General features: G+C 44.5%; 1 protein-coding gene across 2 annotated transcripts in view; it reads right to left on the minus strand.

The window, feature by feature from the left end:
- BASP1 (brain abundant membrane attached signal protein 1) overlaps positions 1–15,203 on the minus strand; it is a 54,488-nt gene extending 39,285 nt beyond the window's left edge. The window contains exon 1 of one of the 2 annotated variants that reach the window (XM_082620689.1): positions 14,991–15,203. The gene's annotated coding sequence lies outside the window, so the exon portion shown is untranslated. The remainder of the gene's footprint in view (positions 1–14,990) is intronic. The other variant, XM_082620688.1, reaches the window with a different exon arrangement.
- Between the last annotated feature and the right edge of the window lie 1,743 nt (positions 15,204–16,946).

The raw sequence follows: 16,946 nt of genomic DNA on the forward strand, positions 1-16,946 counted from the left end.
TAAGGCCACAGACACTCAGGAATGAGACAATAAAAGTTGAATACTGACCGCCAAGGACGACATGTAAATGAGGGGGTGAGGATTAAATCACAAATGTTGTCTTAACTGTATTCAACCCCCTACCCCCAAAGAAAATACTGTGATATCTGCTAAAGATTCATTACAAGCCGGGTCTCGGATGTGAAAGTACAGCAAAGGCCAACACTCTGAAATATGCCTTATCTGTATAGCAGGATGTCACATGGCCACAAAAGACACCCTTCTGTGCCTTCAGCCCTTACTGGACCATAGGTTTTGTGCTAGAAACTGACATCCAAAGATGAAGGAAGCAAAGTCCTGGCATGGATGAACTCACCATTTAGAGTAAGTGGTCACAGCACAGAACCAGGGCTAAATTCGTATCTACTTCATTAGCTTTATAATCCACTAATGTGTTAAGATGTAAAATCATATGCTCATCTGGAGGCCTAATACTCCTGACCCCACAAAGACTGTTACAAACACTCATGGGTTAAGGTGCTCAATACTATTGATCCATGGCATTCAGTAACTTGCAAGTATGGATGAGAAACATAACCACAGCCAGCCCCAGCTTTCACTCACTGCGGTTTACGCCTGAGAAGACCTCACAGTGTAATACTATTTGTTTCCCAAATAACAATACGATTTCATTCCTCCTTTGACACCCTACCTTAGGAGGAAGCTGGGGGTGCAGGAGCCATTAGTACTAATCACGCCATAATGTCCCAGGGCTTTAGTACAATGACCCCTAAGGTTACCGCTTGGAAACAGAATACTTACACTAATTGGAGTTCACCAGATATTCATCTTCATAGTAAGCACAACTGATGAGCTGAAACTTCCCGTCCATAAATGGAAGTTACCTCAGCTGCCAAAGGACCTCAGCCTTTCAGAGGGCGGGTGCGCTCCATGAATATAATGTCCTGTAGGCAACCTTTGACACTGAACAAATACAGAGTGCTTGCAAAGTCCCAGAACTGTTGCACAGCACAGTTACGGATCAACCAAACTGACACACCCCTGCCTCCCAGGTCTTTCCAGCTAGAGGAATGGAGACATTAAATAATCACATCAGTTCTGATGAATGTGGGGATAAAACTGCCAAGTGTTCTGAGAGGTGTGGGGATAATCAGGAAAGGCGTCTCTGAGAAAGTGGCATCTTTAAGCCCAGGAGTACTCGGACAGTGGGAAAAAAGAACACTCCCGGCAGAAGAACAGTGGGAAAGAGCTTGGAGCATTGGGAGACCTGAGAGGCAGGCTGCAAACAGAGGGTGAGATGGCGAGGTCGAGAGAAGGAGGAAGAGGAAAACAGAAGGTGAACACGTGGGAACTGACAGATCAGCAAAGGATTTTTACATTTTATTCTAAGTGTCACAGAAAGTCATGATAGAAAAGTCTTCAGCACAGGAATGCCATGCTTAGACTTAGCAGAAGAAGATAGCAGTAATCGAGGAGAGGGATCAAACTTCGACTAGGCCCCTAGCTTAGTGTAGAGGGGAATGGATGGATGTGAGGGCTAATTATAAGGTAGATGCCATAGAGTTTTGTTAGCAGGAAGAGCCCAGTTTTCTGGAATGAATGGAAGAAGGTGCTAGTAACCAGATGTCGAGCACTGAAAGAAGACTGCAGACATTGGCTCGAAAATATATGTGGCATAAACTAGTTAAAATAAAAAATTCAACAGTAACTCACATTGTAGGTTTTATGCAGAAAATAATTTACCAGTGAAAATTTTTATAAAAGATATTAAACAGTACCAAATTTCAATTAGTTTAGGGCTGCTGGTTCATCTAGAATCATCACAGTGAATTACTGTATTCCATTAGACTGTGGCTTAGTGAGGTAATATTTTTACTGCCGCAGTTAACACAACATGACGTGACCTGCAGCTTGAAACAGAAAGGCAACGGCTGAATCACTTGAGAGGGCACTTTCAAAAGCTGTAAATTGCTTTTTGAAAAAGAGCATCTCCAACGTGTTAAGTGAAGACATACCCACATCCACATTTGTTGGGAATGCCCCTCAAAAAATCCCTTCAGGGGCCTCCCTGGTGGCGCAGTGGTTGAGAGTCCGCCTGCCGATGCAGGGGACACGGGTTCGTGCCCCGGTCCGGGAAGATCCCACATGCCGCAGAACGTCTGGGCCCGTGAGCCATGGCCGCTGGGCCTGCACATCCGGAGCCTGTGCTCCTCAACGGGAGAAGCCACAACAGTGAGAGGCTCACGTACCACAAAAAAAAAAAAAAAAAATCCCTTCAGTATCACTACTTGTTTTATTACTTGGAAAGGCCCCAACATTCATGAGCCTGGATTTCTGTTGTCATCAAAGACTTCACACGACTCCTGACACTAACTTCCCACTCTTTACTGTCCCACTGTGCAGAAACCTATCAAAACTCCAACCATTCTTCCCACATCTGCTTTCTGTTAAAGCTCGTATCTTCTAATGTCTTCAAGTCTCCATGCAATAAAACTTGCCCTGTAGTAATACTCTGTATGGTGAATCCCTATCGACAAGCATAGATGCTAGAATAGGATTTTAAACTGGCTTACGCATCTGGTCAACTCTTCCATCTAGAGTAGGAAGGGCTCTTTACCAATGCCACTATTGGTAAGAGATTTTTGTTTGTTTGTTTGTTTTTTGTTGCTGGTTTTTCCCCCAGAATACCTCTATTTTAATTTACCCAAGACTGGCTAGTTCTTTACACGACATGGACTCAGTAAATCCTTCTCTCTTCCTTTATTCACTCTTGTCATTTTTAGGCATATGGATAACCAATGGGAAATGCTTCGAGCAGAGGAAAAACATGATCATACAGTGCTAGAATGAAAAATAGGCTTCACCACGTATTAATGCCTATTGATTGGTGGCGACTGCCTAGAGCACTGTGTTGAGAAGGATTCTGAGGCCTCATCCATAGACCCAAGTCCATCCTGAGTACAACAGAGGGAACGGTACCTGCATACACACTTTGCCAACCCCAGTCCAAGGGAGCCACAGAAACAGGCTTTGAATTCCACACAGGCTCTACCTTTTCCAGCAACGTGAATCTCAGGGAAATTAACTTCTCTGCATCTCATGTTGTCCAAAGAGAACACTACTTAGGCTTGCCTCACATGGATTTGTGAGGATTAAACCACAGGCTCCAGGGTAGCTCATTCTCCCCACCCCCTTCATCTTGAGGGCAGGGAAAATGGCATTTTGCACAGGGGCTTCGAATGTTCCTCACTGTAAACCACCTTTCCTAATATGAAACATGAATTGTTATGAGCTGTGTCCCCTCCTCCCACAGATTCGTATGTTGAAGCTCTAACTTCCAGTGCCTCAAAATGTGACTGTATTTGGAGAGAGGGCCTTTAAGTCCAAATAGGACTGAGGTGTCCTTATAAAAAGAGATTGGGACACACAGAAAGAGACACCAGGGGTGCACACATGCAGATGCAAGATCCCGTAAGGACACAGCAAGGAGGCCATCTGTAAGCCAGGGAGGGAGACCTCAGAGGAAACCGAACACCTCAGACTGTCAACATCTTGACTTTGAAATTCTAGCCTCTAGTCTGGGGTATTGTGTTATGGCGGCCCTAGCAGATGAATACAGGAACAAAGCATCCCTGCCTCTGCCATTCCTATCACTGCGTGAGCATCTCCACCTCTCCCCTCCTGTTCCTCGCCTTCCTCCTCGCATGTTCTAGTCTCCTTTTCTCCCCCAGAAAACTCTAGAAGGAGGGGGCGGTGTGGGGCTTGGAAACGAGGTCATTGACTGCTGATCTAGAATGATGTAGTTTTGCTTCCTGTAGCGTACTTACCAGAAATCCTGCCCACGCAAGGGGAATCCAGACACTTTTAAGAACAGAAAGGAATGGCATTCCCCTCTCTCCATCCAGAAATATGGCTGCAAAAGTACCTCGTTGAAACTTCCCTCAAGTGTAGCCATTTGCTCCCTTTCAGAAGGGTTTTACAAAGCTCAGTATTTCACAAGAAATGTTATTGTATCCAAACGCCTCTCCCTCTCTCAAGATGAGATGGTTTAATTAGCTAGGGTGGTAGTTAAATGTGTTATCAGAATCAGATTTCAATGGAAATTCATCCCCAGCCAACTCACATCTCACACTAACCATGGTGCATGTTAGTGATCTAAAACATTTATTCTAGTAGTTAAGATATTTTCTCTACTAGGTAAACTATGCAAACAATTGCTAGCATGTCAGGGCCTGCTGGGTTGCCATGCTGTGTGCTAACATTAATTGTATTATATTATGCTGTCTAAATACCCTAAGGGTTTGGGAGGTTTGGGGGTTGATTTTTAGATATATCTCCCTCAGGTCACACCCTCTTCCAACAGAAATCATGCTCAACCCAAAACTGGCTTGAGTTTTTTTTTTCACTCACCTTAGAAACAGCAGTAACAGTTTTTGCAGTATTACATCATTCTGGACTTCTTTACCCTTTATCTGGGATTCTTGGCTATCTCACTACAGGTATGACAAAAGATACTCCTTAGGTAGTATGCCTAGCAAAGCGGATCAATAACAGGAAAGAGATATGCGAGCAGTAGCTCTTGGTCTTAAAGAAGGCAAGTTAAAGGGAGTAGCATGGGTACAAATCCTAATTTAACTGGGGACAAATCCTAATTTGCTAACTGCTTCCTTTAACCACCACTTCTCCATTTAACATGGTAATATTTGTTACGGGAAATAAGGATACAGTCAAAGGATGTGTTACTATTGACAACATTAAAGTTTAAATTGCAACAATGTGATATTTTTTTTAAGCAGGAAGGACTAATTAACGTGGCTAACGAGGCAGAGGGATGTGAAGCCTGTTGACATGCAAATTCAGTTTTTCAGGAGTTCATTTTTTGGTTACATTCTCAGCACTCAAGAGTTAGTAGTAAATCAAACATCATAGCTTAGACATATTAATGGAACTCCTTTCCCATTTAAAACTACAACTCTTACCTTAGTGAAATCACGTGTTATAATCCCATCATGGGGTTGCTTCTCTCTGCATTGTAGCCAGTTGAGTTCTCCTAGGATGACCCTCATACCCATCTACCCACCCACCCACCCAGGAGACTTTATTATAGATGAAATCAAAGCTAAGCTCTCTGGATACTGGAAACAAAACCAGTAAGAATAGAAAAGGTGGAGGTAAATGGAGTGAGTGACTAGTTATGTCTCTTACACCAATGAAACTTTCAGTGAGACTTTTCCTTAGTCAACCACCAGATTAGGTGAGGAAGAAGACTGATAATCACGTGAGTCACATGAAGAAACACATACCTGGGAAACCGTCAATCTTGTATTAACAACCTTCTAGAGAACATTGCTACAAACACTTGTTACCATTTGTCTGAAAACCACACACTGAAAGTGCTGGAAAAGTCCAGTTGGGTGAGGCCTAGGAATTCAAAGCTTGAGGTCTCAACAAAAGATCACCAGGGCTACTGAGGAAACCCTAGTGCCACAATAACCTCTGGTCAATAAGGGTAGTATTCCCTGAGGCTGGGTGATCACGAGACCCACCAAGAGCTATTGTCACCACCAACTGTTAACTGAGACTCTTCCTTTCTTCCTTAGGAAAATGAGTCATTCAGAAAAGATTCCAGAACCCCTCATTTAATCATTTAAGTCTTTAGTGAATACCCAAGTGGTCATATAACCTCACCCTACCTTCTTGATGGAATGCAGGATAAAGGAGGAGAGAAAGTCATCTCAAAATCTCTCCACCTGTAAGTCACTGATTTCTCTCAATTTTCCTTTTACCCAATAGTCTTAAATATGCCGAAAGCAAATACAGATGATGTTATCTTGTATTGAAACAGCTGAGGACATTTGTAAAGGTCAGAGCCGGCAAATATTCCTACAGCTCCTACAGTTTCCAAGACAAGCTCAGAGAAGCTTAAAACAGTACTCTGTGACTACCCAACAATTCCAAGGAGACGCTCTTCTCTATAACCTTAAGAAACTGGGATGTCCTCAGTTATTAGATGGTTCCTATTGTTTTCTCTTTTGATATACTATTTTCCCAATTAGATCTTGTTACTATTTAACTTGGCTATTGTATTAGTCTATGTGGCAATTGTGTTTTGAATGCCTGTCAGTGGGTAAATGATGTGGGTCTTTTCAAAATCACTTGGCCAAGCAATTCAGGAAACTCATAATTTAGAAAGCTCAACCAGGAAAAGCTGTTCTCCGACATCTTTTTCTTCATAAACTTACAAAAAGTCTTAAGTTGGGTTTGTTTTAGGAATATATCTATTTCTGAACCTGCAAAACTATAATAATTAAGAGCATTACAAAAACTGTGACGCCACTTGCTTATTGCAGGTTTCCCTGGGAAACAATATAAATTTATCCAAAACTTATTCTCCACTTATTGAAATGTCTAAAGAGATTATTTTAAATATGAAATTAGAACTCTCTTATCCAAAACTAAACTTATCACAGCTTCTCCAAATACAGATGCACATAAACAGTTTACATTGCTAAAATCCGTTTCAAACATCTGAATATGAAGCTTTATGAAGTGTTTTAACACCTTAAGTACTTAAGTTCCATATCTTAATGACTACTTCAGAAACATACAGCCCTTTTAAATCCTCTAAATCGGCCCCAATACTATAAATGACAATTTTAAAGAAAAAAGATTAAACCTCATGTTTCACACAGCTCTCAAACCAATAAGCCAGATAACACTAGTAATCAGCGTAAAAGCTCGTGTCCATCACCTCTCCACAGCACTGTGCACGCTGGCTTTTCCAGGAGATTCCGGAGCATTTGGAGAGTACCATGCTTGACTGCTCCACTCACTCTACAGCCCCCAAATTAGTCTAAAGCCAACTGGCTTTCTTTTCAAACTCCTGCCCTCCATGTGCAGGCTCCAAACCCTGCGACGCTGTTTATTCTAGGAGGAAAACAAAGATATGACACGAAAATTGAGTTTTCTGGGCGAAGTTGCTTTAATGCATGCCATAAATTCTTTGGCATCTAAAGGAAACCACACGCCTATAATGTAAGAAAAAAAAGAGAGAAGTTGAGGGGGAAAGATGGCGCGTAGATAAAGCAGTAGCGGGCAGTTAAGCATAAGTGGTGTTACCAAAGGCAGAATGGCTTCTCTTGCTGGAGAGGGGAGACAGGGCATCAGGCAGAGAAACAGGATCAGGACTGGGTTTTTCAAAAACTGGTATCAGAGTCAAAGAATGGTAAGAATTTTTTTTTGTTTTAAAGTTATAGACAGTAAGAGCTTGACTCAATCAGACAGAAGGGGGTGCCCATAGGAGTGAGGCTTTATTGAGAAATAACCTGGGTTTCCACTCAGCCACTAACCACCTCAGGGGACCTTGAATAAGCCACTAACTTTTCTAAGGTCCTTTTCAGTTCCAAAAGAAGTGTTTTAGTCATGAGCTTTCAAACCTTCTGTTACAATGAGGCAAGTACTTACAAAGGACTGTGGTTGAGTTAGCATAGTATTTACAAGCAGCCACCAACCTTCTGTAAATGAATCCTGTGTGGGGCCAGAAGGAAAATGGGGTCACAAATTTAGGACTTGGTTTATTTCTAATCAGGCAACCCTAACTGCATAGCTGGAAGAGGGCTGACTAGTATCTCTGATTAGTATTTCAAAGGTAGAATCACAGGTAAGGCATTTGAATGATTCCTTCCACTTGGGAAGTGTAATGAGGAAAGTGAAGGCGGCAACCAAACCCACGTTTCTCTACAGTCCTGAAAAGCAGCCCTCATCCTCACCATCATCATCCCAGAAATAATTTAAGGATATCAGCCCATGTTCACCGTGACAGGAAGCATTTCTAATCTAGAGATCACTTAATGTATTTACAGATTAAATATTTATTAGACACTGTATCTCTTCTAAGACAAATAATTTTTCATTGAAGAACTTAGGACAACTCTCTCTAAATGAATATTGAAGAAGTTAATGTGTTACAATATGTTATCCATTTTATCTTCAAGTGTCCGTAATTACGTGAAATAAAATGGCCATGGCTGATGGGAAAGACAGCAGCATTGGCCAGCGGAATAGGGCTACCAGACATGGATTCAAATTCTACCAATTTCTATTAGCTCTAGGATCTTATGTATATTATTTAACCCTCTATTTTTTCCTTTATTCACAGGTAAAATGCATCTTACAATTTGTCTGAGGGCATACATTTCAATTAGAGCATATGACATACAATAAATAGTCAACAAGTGTCCAATTTCGTCCATTAACTTCTCCAGATTTAAAAGAAAAAAAAAAACCTTTGATGGAGGAAATTTCTTAAATGATACAATCACTATATCCAAAACGTCTTTCCTATACTGAATACCTGACAGATAAAGTAAGACAATATAATTTCCTTCCTGATTCCTTAAGATTCAAAATCCTGTTTAAAGAAACTATTAAAAAAAAAATTAGCCAAAATGAGAATGATTTTACCTTGACTCAGCAGCAAAGCCCGGTGTGTAGAAGGCCAAAAACAAATCACTTAGGCAGATCCCTGAATTAAATGCCTGAAAGGTCAAACTGATTCCAGGATGAACCATCTCAAATATCTGAAATTCCAAAGAATTTCCCTTTTTTTTTTTTTTCTTTTCAAAGACGCCACAGTGACTAAGGTTGCCAGAGAGATAATTATTTCTAAAGATTTTGTCAACAGGTGACAACACCTTCAACATTCCTGAGTAAGACAAGCTTTAGTTTTTACTCCTGGTGTGGGTGGTAGGGATGTGGAAAAGTGAAAGCTTATTCCTGGTGTGTTCTCAGGATTTTAAATATCTAAATTGGTTTATATCAATCTTTGCACTAATGACTAAAACACTCCTTTCATATGCTGATGAATGCACCTTGACTCAGGACACAACAAAGCCAAGTCTCTTCAGGAATATGAATGAATTATGTCTACACCCAAGGTTATCCAGTGGAGTCCAGATCTCAACATAACAAATCAGTGAGCCTTTCTCTGAAGGTCTCTCAGTTTCCAAGGACTTTCACATTATTGTTTTATACTGTAATACCAATCAATATGGAGGCTGGGGTTCTATGAATCTACCCACTTTGGACTTTCAAAGCTAGTACAAGTGCCCTGGCAACATATTCAAGGTATCATAGCTATACCTGGAGGGTTTTTCTAAACTACAGACTTCTATGTTCTACCAACTGTCCAGGGTACCACCACCAGCTGGTCTTGCAATAATAATCTTTGAAATAAGCATATAAACAGCTATAAATGTAGAGGATGAAGTAAAGAAAGCTGGTCCTCTCACAACTTTACAGTGTATGTGCATTATAAAGACGCACAGAATGTGTGTGAGGCATTGTCCTAGGTCTTTGACTATTTTACTTAATCCTTACAATAACTCTGTATTATAACCCCCATTTTATAGATGAGAATTGAAGCACAGAGAAGCTAAGCAATTTGCCAAAGGTCACACAGCTAGTAAATGGTTGAGACAAAATTCTTAACCCAGTGAATCTGGCTCCACACCCAGCCCTCCAAGTCACGCTTTCTAAATATCATATTTCCTACACAATGTACAGTGGCTGAGCCCTATATTTCAAACAGAAGTTCAAGGAACAAACCCATGAAGTCCAGTCCTTCCTCCCTCATCCAAAATGAACAAGAAAATAAAAAATCAAGTCAAAAACAGGTTCAGAAAGTGTTTAAGAGATAAGAAGGAAATGTTGTGTAAATACTTTGCCTTCCTCACCGAACACCATTTTCTTATATTATCTTGAAACATTTGCTTATGACCTGGCTCCCTGTTGTGCTTGCAGATGACTTCCATTTCTAAGTCTCGAAAGCTTTCAGGAATTTATTCCTAGACTTCGAAGCATGCTCAATCATAACCTCCCCTCACTGACTGCCTTCGCTAGTCAAAAAAAATCTCTGCTTTCCCTGTTTTTGTTCAGAACTTCTACTGCCTTTGGAAAGCCTGATTTTTAAAGTTACTTAAACCCTCAGGGTGCTGAAGAGGGAAAACACACTCTGAGACTCTCTGCATCCATCTCATCCCACTTCTGAGTTCCAGAGGGAAGAAAAGGCTGTGGTTTAACCTCATTGCTTCTTAGGCTTGTGTCTTTTCAAAATTACAATTTCACTGTATCCTGGTAAGAATTTGATTCCCTAAACGATTATCTTTTACTTTTGATAGGTTTACTGGACATTTTTTCTCACATGACACTTACTTAGATGTCTGTCTTAATAGCAGCGGAGGAAATGGCACTTAACAAAAATCTTCCTTTGGCAGGCTGGGAACTTCTGTGGCTTTAAGACTACCCCTGTATTTTCTCAAAAGAACTTAAACACCATCTCCTGAGTTACATAAGCACCCATGGGAAATTCAGTGAGGGTGGCCATCCTAGCTTCATTCAATCCACTTTGGGGCAAATTCCCACACAGCATATCACAGAATTTCAAATACCTACATGAGGTTTGAAATATCCTATTTCTGACTGAATACACCAAAACCCTCAGGTCTTAATCAGCGTGGAACAAAAATACAGCTCAATATACAGAAATTAGTTACCGATGTCAATCACACTGATGACTGTGCTGAAAATGCAGACTGAGAGGTTAGGCCGGCCCCTAAGAGCTAGCCACTGTACTTATGCACGTTTCAGACATATGTGTGGTCCTTATTATAGCCTAAAATTAGGAATTATTACTCCAATTATACAATTGAATAAAGTGAAATGCAAAGAGGTTTGAAGTAATTTGGCCAAAGTGGCCGAGCCAGTGCCTAGAGATTTTTCAAACTGACTCTCTTTTCCACTAACTACATCCTAGGAAACCTCCCCATCAAGGGTATTTGCTCTTTAAAAAAACATTCTGGCTATTCACAACCTCAGTTATTTCCTGATACTAATCCACCAGAATTCAGCTGTAAAGTTCACACTGCATTGTATTATCCAAAGTCTTAAGAGGCAGAATAAATGCAAAGGATTCAGTGAGTTGAGAAAACTGGATAAAATGACAGATTCCGCACCCATTCCCCCCACCCGCAGAACTTCAACCCACATACATGCTCGGTTTTCCCTCAGCAGTTACCTGGTTTCCAGTTTACCAGCTAAAACAATCATTAAGATGTTAATCTTTTGATAAACAGGGTGTAAAATGAGTAGGTAAAAACTACCTATTAGAAAGATAAAGACCTAAGCAAATCAGAGCATTGCTCTCAACAGAAGCAGACACCAAAGGCAATTGCTTTTGACAAACAATAGTTAGCACGCCTTTTCTGAATATTTTTCAAAACAAAATTTTACAAACGATAACAAAAATAAGGCAGAGCAACTTTATTATAAATCTTTTATTTAGTAAGCATTGTTTATTACAGCTTTTAAAGGGCTTTATGTGAATATTTAAGCCCGTAAATGAACATATTAATTTCAGATGCTCAATGCAACCCATTTGTTTCAGGAGTACATGGGTAAAAAGTGGAAATGAGCATCTCAGTAGACTAGTTAGGTTCTCCCATCTATATACATACTGAGAAAAAAAGAAAATTGATTACTTTCCGAAGACCATTATGAAGCACTGTAAAATGATATTCTACACCAACTAGTTTAGTTTCATATCATTTATAAAATTTTATTTCGTAACATGAGTATATATGTATAAATTGTGTATGTGTATATACACGGCACCTTCCTTGCTTTAAAAATGGTTTTGGATTTTGCCATTTTTTACAAAACTACAGTGACTATTACAGACATCCATTGTACAGTGACTGAATCTCCTCCAAACCTAAGTTTTTCATACTCCACTCATCTTGACCACGGAGGGAAAATGGTTTAAAATTGTTGTTAATGTGAAATTTTTTTTAAAAGACAAAAATTAAAGAGACAGACTATGTCACATCTTAGATTATAATATGGTTTGGTCTAGTAAATCCAGGAAGATTTAAAGATGCCTCCAAAGAGAGGGAACCAAAGCCCATAGGGCTCTTCCATTCAAATGAGGGTGTTCAAATTAGATATTCAAATTAGGGTGGTCTGTGGGGAGAAAAGATCCTCCTGTGCCCACATAATCAGAGCGTGAGCACCAGTTAAGGAGAGATGCGCCACTGGCACCACTGATAATACTGTGTAGTCATTGTTGGCGCATTTTGTCAAAAGGCCCAACTCCCTTTCTCTACCTGTTAAAGCTTGCCAGAAAACTAGCTGGATAAAAGAAAAAGGTAACGGATCATTTATAATTCAATCTAAGAATTCTCTTTCTCAAAAACCTAAGATTCATTCAATTGGGGATATATTGGTATATATTTGCCATTGCATGTGGGCTATATTGACTCATCTCAAAAACATAACCTAAAGGAAAAGAAAAACAAAAACAACAAACAAAAAAACCCTACATCTAGCCCTCTAAACCATAAAAAAAAAAAAACAAAAACAAACCACTCAATACTACGGAGTAGAGAGGGTAGCAGGCAGCCACCCTACCAAATAAAGGTCCTGATACAGTAAACTTGATCAATATCAAGTTTCATTAAAAGGAACAAAAGGGATGATTTCCATTTTCCTGCCACGTGTTGTCTTACCAGGGTGTACCGAGAATACTTAAGCATAAAATTCTCTCAAGCATAACGTACCATTGCGAAAATATTATTAATATTTAGCTCCTTTTTATACACACAGTAAAGTCTTTTAGTTGGTAGAACAAACTAGCCCCAAAAGAGGCCATAATCTGGTTACTGCATCACTGGAAAAAAAATCAGTCATCAACCATCAAATGTGTGTGTGTGTGTGTGTGTGTGTGTGAGAGAGAGAGAGAGAGAGAGAGAGAGAGGGAGGATGGCTCATGGCTTCTGTTAGACACCGGAAAAAAAAAAGAACTTAATCAACCATCTTCACCCCAGCAGCCCCAGCTGCCTTCTTCCTCTCCTATCAGTGGATTTCCAACTCCATGGGGTTCGTCTTTGGGATTCCTAATGAAACAATGAGGTACTAGGAATCAAGAGAAAACAGACAGCGTTAGGATCCTGACAAGGTAACCCTTTTTCTCAGCTCTGGGTTTTGTAGGCCATCTTGTTCGTCTAAACGCCAAAATGTCTTAAGTTTTCCCAAGGAGTGACACTAGGGGCAATACCCACTGTCATTTCTGAGACCAAGGTCCCTTAATCAAATGGCCAGCAGCAAAAATCTGTCAGACAAACGGTTAATTGATGCACATTAAGACAGCCACCATCACTGCAGCGCAATACGTTACAGGAAAGAGAACAATGCACAGCACGAGAAAGGAAAACAGCAGTGTTCGTTTACAAAAATATTTAATCCCCAGTTTGCCCTCATCGTCAAGGCTAATCTTATTTTTCATCAATTGAAATCGCTAAGAAAGCAAGAGATGAGATAGCCTGGAAAAGAAGAAATACGCATACAAGGGGGAAAAAAACCTGTCATCTGTATCCAGCGGTTTCACGCAACATTTAGGGCAAACGCCTTTGTTCCTGGGCTTGGGAAGGGAGTGGGGGGGTGGGTGATGAAAAGATCAGATAGGGCTGCCTGGGCCCTCCACTCCCTGTTCTCCGGCGCATGCGCCAGGCCAAGACAAAGGAATAGGTAATTACAGTCCCGATTCATTCATTTTGCCCGCAGTACTGAGGATCTGCTGGCCCCGGCTGTAATCCCTGGGAGGTTGATCCACACCCCTATAGCAAGAAGACCACCTCTAGACTAGTGTTTGATTTTTAACCCGCCACAGATGTGCTAGTGGCCTCGCGGCAGACCGAGGTGTGGTGTCAATCCTGGTCAAGGTACAAAAAATGCACCCGTGTGCGCTGTGCTAATTTAAGCAGAGTGAAAATTACACAGGCAAAGACTGTTCACGGAGTCCGTTTCAAGGCGGACATGTCTCCGAGGAAGCAGATCAGGAGGCCAGCCAAGCATTCGATGAATATTCATGAAAGAATGCGGTTTGTAGCCACGCTTTGTGTGTGTGCGCGCGGACCCAGGGATTCTGCAATTTTTATTCTTGGGGTGGGGGTGGGGGGGTAGGCGAGGGCGATTGGGCGAGGAGGGCGAACAAGGGCCGGGAGTCGGCTTTCAGTGTTAGCGCTTTAAGCAAAACCTGCTAAACCCCAAACCTTCGCTCACAGCCGCGCTGGGCGGTCAGGGGCCGCGCGCTGTCAGGTTCAAGCTCACACCCTCCCGGCCGGGCCCGCGACAGGAGGCGCTCAGCGCATTCTCCGAACCGAATACTCGAAAACATAAAATGCTCAGATGTAGCCCACGGGTTCATGGGAAGGCAGTTCAGCCACGACCGAGGCCGGGTCTCTGATCTGCTCAGCTGTGCTTCTGGAGGCACGTTGTCGTGTGAACCTCGCATTTTCTTGGCCACCCGAAACCAAGATTCAGGACTCCCACGGGTCAAGGAAACCCATCTGCTGAACCAAAAAGCCCCCTCCTCCCTTCGGATCACACCAGATTCCCCGTATTCCTTCTCCCCTCCCTCCCCCCCGCCCCACCGCACCCCACCCTCCATCTTCTGCTGCTGCGCCCCTCGCACCAAGCGCTTTCTTCCCGGCTCTGGACGGGGCCGGTGGCAGATACTCTCCCCTCGGCCTCACAAAACCGTCTCTTCGGGACGCAATTCATTTAAAGGGTTTCACATTCGGCAATTTCCTCCTTAACTAGCAGCCTCCCTCCCACCGCCCACCTCCAACTCCGTCTATCAGGCTCACCAACCCCCCCCATCCTCCCCGCCCTGCGAGCGGTCGAAACCACCCACCTCGGGGCCCCCCATCACCCCAGATGCCCGAAGCGCGACAGAGGCCTCACGGAGGGGGACCGCGCGACCCGCGCCGTCTAGTGGGGCCCGCACCACTCCCTCCCCGCCCCGGGCTGCGGCGCCGAGAGAGAACAAAGGGCCTCGGGGGTGGGGCGGGGGCAGAGGGGGGAACGGAGGCCCCCGGGTGGCCGGCACCCCGGGTCCGCGGCGGCAGCTGGGCCACCGGGGCGCGCCTCCTTACCGGATCTGGGTGCCTGTGCCGCCCCTGGGTGAGCGCGGTGCCGCGGAGGGGCCCGGGTCGCTGGCGTCGTCCGGCCGGGTGCCTGGCCGCTGGCGGTGGCTCTCTCCCCGGCTCGACGGCGGAGCCCGGAGCGAGGAGCGAGTTGGAGCGCTGCCGCCGCCGCCGTCGCCGCTGCCGCTACTGCTGCCGCCGCCGCCGCTGCAGCCTCTGCATTTCTCGCGCTCGCGCTCCCCCTCCCCTTCCTGCCCAGCGCCCTCCCCCGGCGCGTCCGCCCGCCCAGCCTCCCTCCTCCCGCTCACCCCGCCCACCTCGCTCCCCTCCCTTCGCCTCCATCCCGGTGCCCCTCCCGCCTCCCCTGAGCTCCCCGCCACGCCGGGGCCCCGCCCGTCTCCCTTCAAATCCCCTCCATCCCGGTTACCCCCACCTCCCTTCTCCTCTAAACGGCTGGTCCCCTCCTTTCCCCCTCCCCTGCCCTCCATCCCTGTGCCCCTCCTGCCTCTCTACATCATATCTGAACGCCGGTTTCCCACTCCTCCCCACATCCCTCCCCTCCTCTCCCGTCCCAAGCCCCCCACCTCTGTCGCCTCCCCTTCCCCGCGGCGCCGGAGATGTCCGTGGGCACTACTCTCTCTTTTTCTCAGTCTCTCTCTCTCTCACTTTCTTTCTCTCTCTCTGTTTGGAACGGTTGGATAAGAAGTGCTCGGGCTCTCGCTCAGGCTCCAGGGGCTGCCTCGAGGTGGTGAATGACGCCCCCTGCCACCTGCTACCCTTCTCAGCATCCCAACCCGGCCGCTCGCGACGTCCGGCTGAGATTCTGATCCCCGGGCAGGCAGTGAGGTCGGGGGTGACCTGGTGGCTGCCCTCAGCCCATCAGGACAGATGCCCGCGCGGTTGACAGTGACCTCCAACTGCAGGCGCGTCTGGGCGGCGCCCCGGCGGACCGAGTGCTCTAGGCGGGCGGCTGGCGCGCACGCTGGGGCTGAGCTGGGAAGGATGCAGCTTTGGGCAAGCGCGGCGCTAAGGCTCAGCTGGCCGGGCGCGCGGCGTAGCCCCTGCGAGGATGCTCTCAGGACTTGGGAGAGGAAGGAGGGAAGACAAGAGCCCTAGGCAAGGAGCCGTCGGGTTTTTTTGATGCCTGTGCTTTAATGGAGGCACCGGTTCTCAGGAAGACTGAGTTAGCCGAGGCAACCTGCACAGTGCCGCTCAGAAACGCACAGGTCAAAACCGTAGCCAACTGCCGTGTGTCGGCATGGCCCGGGGGGCTGCCACTTGGTTTAACACAGGAATACAGAGTAACCACCAGGGTGGGAAGATATGCTCACCTTGCTTATCTGTTGGCAAGAAGCAAATACGACATCGTTTAGCACGGTAGCTCTTTCACTAGACAAAAGCCAATTTTTCCTTCCTGCAAAACCCATCTGAACGTTGGAACTTTCATTTGCGGCATTTGGGCGCCCTCTGGCTGTGTCTGAATTGCTTTCATGCTCGCCTACGTCGCAGCAAAGAAAAGAAAAAAGAATTGAGCTGCTGTTTCCCCTCCAGGATGGTTCTGCCCTCTTGACCTGGGCCTGGATTCCAGGATAGAAATATTTTCCAAAATCGGGGCGACAAAATGTAACCGTATTTAGGGAGGCAGACGCCAAAGGCAAGTGCATCCGCTTTCAACTGGGGTAAGTCCATTTCCGATGAACAGGGAGAAAACTTACCAGAATCTGATTACTATATTTAAATTCGGCGGGGTGGCAGTGTGAACCCCATACTAGGCTAGAAGTTTTGCAGTGGAACAAGGCTCCCCGACTGTGCAGTTATCTACAGTTTATCCAGGCCACACCAAATTAGACAAAGACATGCAAGCTGGATGTTCACACCTGAAAGCCAAAGTGGCAGGGGAATTTTGCTGTCTTTTTCATTTTTTCTTTTTTCTGTTTGCCATTTAAATGAAATAACAAAGAAGTA

Source organism: Mesoplodon mirus, assembly GCF_964341445.2.
Source record: "Mesoplodon mirus genome assembly, chromosome: 5".
NCBI lineage: Eukaryota > Metazoa > Chordata > Mammalia > Artiodactyla > Ziphiidae > Mesoplodon > Mesoplodon mirus.